This window comes from Pleurodeles waltl, chromosome 3_1 (assembly GCF_031143425.1).
Source record: "Pleurodeles waltl isolate 20211129_DDA chromosome 3_1, aPleWal1.hap1.20221129, whole genome shotgun sequence".
Classification (NCBI taxonomy): Eukaryota; Metazoa; Chordata; class Amphibia; order Caudata; family Salamandridae; genus Pleurodeles; species Pleurodeles waltl.
The window spans coordinates 1,784,511,740-1,784,515,498 of record NC_090440.1 but is presented as its reverse complement, the minus strand read 5'-3'; positions in this window follow the sequence as shown (position 1 = coordinate 1,784,515,498).

The window sequence follows — 3,759 nt, the reverse complement described above, 5'->3', positions numbered from 1 at the left end:
TGCTGGCATTAGCTTCATAGCCCAAATCATAGATGGCGATCGACTCCGACCCTTCACCACCTTAAGGGAAGAGTTCGACATACATAATAGCCAAGAATGGCGATACCTGCAGCTCAAGCACTGTCTACATAAGGTACTGGGAACCCTTTCGTGGGGAGTCAAGGCCTCACCAATTATCGCTTATCTACAGACATGGGGCCGCCACAAAGGCGTGATGGCAGGTTTATACGGAGTGCTAGTTAACCACCTTTATTCGCAACACCTTCTTGAAAGCTTATGCCTCAAGTGGCAAGACCGGCTTGGAACGACATATACCGAGGACTGGTCAGACATCCTGGAGGCACTCGACAGAGGTACCCGCGTGGCTCGACTGACGTTTTGCCTATTCAAAGTCCTCCAGAACTGGTATTGGACCGATATGAGGCTGTTCAAGGCGGGTCTAATACCGCATGGGAAATGCTGGCGATGCGCAGATCCTCACTGCGACCTACTACACATCCTGTGCCGCTGCCCATCGATACAACCCTTATGGGACACCATGTGCCACACTCTGGCGGACCCCCTCCAGATACCACACCTGTTCCCACCGTCACTTATCCTTCTCCACGATATGCACCCATATCCCCCCCTGCCATGCTCTCAGCAGAGATTGCTGCACACAGCAATAGCCACAGCCAAAATTTGCATATTCCGGCACTGGAGATCCAGTACCGCCCCTACACCGACAGAATGGATAACTGCTATGATACAAACTACCACTCATGAACGGGTAATCTACAACTTACAAGATCAGGCGGCCCTGTTCACAAAAGTCTGGAGCCCCTTTCTGCCAGGACCGTAATTGACAAACCCCCCCCTACACTCCACACTTAGGGCCTCATTCTGACTTTGGCGGGCGGCGGAGGCCGCCCGCCAAAGTCCCGCCAACAGAATACCGCTGCGCGGTCAAAAGACCGCCGCGGTAATTCTGAGTTTCCCGCTGGACGGGCGGGCGACCGCCAGAAGGCCGCCCGCCCGCCCAGCGGGAAACCCCTTTCCACGAGGATGCCGGCTCCGAATGGCCGTAAGGGGGTCGGAATCCCCATGGCGGCGCTGCCTGCAGCGCCGCCATGTAGGATTCCTCAGGCCAGGGGAAAACCGGCGGGAAACCGCCGGTTTCCCTTTTCTGACCGCGGCTTTACCGCCGCGGTCAGAATTGGCCTGGATGCACCGCCAGCCTGTTGGCGGTGCATCCGCGGTCCCCGGCGGAATGACCCCCTTAGTGTCTACTTCACTCACACCACCCCTCCCCCTCCCCCGTCTCATACCAGCTGGTGGACAGTCGACAGATGCCAACTAGATTCTCTCTTCCCCCCCTTTTTCCCTTTTCTTCCTTTTCTCCCCTTCTTCTCATATTCCATATCATATGCCCTGTTTTTTCGCTTTAACTCATCTTCACTCTTATTTCTCATGTCAACTTCTCCACCTTTCTCTCTCCCTGACTCCTAGATCTCCCACCCCGGACGGTATTCCCCAATCCCACAACGCTTAAAACTTTAATCAACAACCCCGCCCTCCCTATCTTCCTCCCCGAGGCCGCAATGCCTTTCTCCCTTCTCCCCCTACAATCCTCCCCTCTCTCTATCCAACTTATATTAGACCGGCCAGTGCAGAACTATAAGATCCGCCCACAAGAGTTTCAGAGTTTCAAACTGTTAAAGGACACCAATGCAGACTCTCCTCGAGCCCCCTCTCCTACACCTCACCCTTCATATTCTGGATTTTATACCCCACATCATAAGTAAACACATACATATCCATACACGATCCCACATAAGAGCTCATATCATAAAGGAAATTACCAACACACCCCTCAAGCCATCCTGATTCACTGACCTACCTCCCTCCCTTCCCCCCTCTTTTGTCTGCTCTTCTCCCTCTTCTCCCCCTTTTTTTTTCTTTCTTCCCCTACCTATCCCCCTCCCCAATACTAATACCCCTTCCCGCCCCTACCTTCCTATCTATCCCTTCTCTTTTTCATACCTCATACCCCAATGTTCATATTCTCTTTCTGTTAAACTTATGCGTACGCTAATTGAGAAATTAGCCTCTGTCAAAAACATATGGGCGACGCCCTAAAATGTACTCTGTATCATCCCTCAATTTTCAATAAAAAGATTAAAAACCCCCAAAAAAAGAAAAAAAGACTGTGTGGTGTTGTACAAGTCATAGATTAGCCGATTAGTAGACGAGCACCGCAAACTGAAACTGGTGAACGTGCGCTGGTGGGATGCAAGATTTGTGCCACTCATCCTGATTCAGTTCTGGGACTTCGATTCAGGGTTTTCAGAGCAGTCGCAGATTGCGACAACCAGAAGAGGTGGGGCGGCGCATGGGGGGGTGGAGGGGATAAATAACAATTAAATTAAAAACATTTAAAAAAACAAAAAAAAACCTCCTCGGCCACAAGCAGCTCCGCTCCTCCGTCTCCTTGCTGCACCACAGGCTCCCAGCCTGCCCTGCGCCCAATCTTGACACTGCTCAAAGCAGCATCAGGACTGGCTGGGAGCACCCAGCCAGGAGATTCCCAGGCCGACTGGGAGCCTGTGCAGGCTCTCTCCAGCCCGGCAACTGTGTTGCTGGGCTGGAGAGAGCCTACTGCGCATGTGTGTTTGGCAGGCCTGAGACGGCCGGGCAAACACACATGTGCTCTGAGGGGAGTGCTCTGTGCACCCCCCGTCAAGTGCTCGTCACCCCCAATGCCCCATCCCTTTTCAAGAAAACGATAATAAACAAAGTTTATTATTGTTTTCTTGAAAAGGTTTTGCAGCTGCTGCTGCTGGCGGGGGCAGCAACTCTTCTCTGCCCTAAGGGAGAAGCCTCCCCTGTTTCAGAGCCTTTCCAGGCTCAACACAGCTGTTGAAGGAGGCTAAGAGTCTGTGAGTGAGGGTGCTGTCTGGAAATTTTAGATCATAAAGCAGCTCTTCTGCTGCTTTCTGGACAAATGTACAATGCAGTGCAAGAGGGAGCGCACATAGCTCACTTCTCATCACATACAAGGCATTATTAGAGGGAGTGCACACTGTTGCACTGCATTGAAATTGGAAAGTGATTCTGTCTGCTGTACTTCTTGGTATGCGCAAATGTTTGATAGTGTTTCAGCAGCAGTTTCATGCAGAGTTTGTACTACACACCTTATATGTCAACCAACTTCTCATTGCTTTCCTGGCTAACAGGGAATTGGAATGAAATACCAGATGTACTAAGCCTTTTTTACAGTTGCAACCACACTGATTCAGCGTTTGTGGCCATAAAAATGCTTTTTCAGATGTACTAATCTCATTTTAAGAGTCAGAAACGTTTTTCTATTTTTAAAATTATATTGTCAATGGATAGCGTAAGGGGCATGTTGCAGGTGCCTCTTCCAAATACAGACGGTATACTACGTATCAATGTTGTGCAAACAAAACCCAGTTGCACAACGTTGAAGTTTTTACAATTCCCCAAGTTGGAGAGGTAACCCATTCACAAAAGAGAAGGGGTCCCCATTAGGACTCCTTACCCTTTGTGAATTAAAGAAAAGAAAAAAAAGGTTGTTGGGGAGTAGGCAATGGTCTAAGGGGCTACACTCAACTCTCAAACAAACAAAAAGATTACACTTTCTTTTTAAACTCAATCTATTTTCATTAAGGAAATTGAGCTGCAGTTTAAAACAAAAGTTTTCTTTTTTGAAAGACGATCACAGACATGGTGGTCGGCTGGAGCCTGCAGGCCACCGCC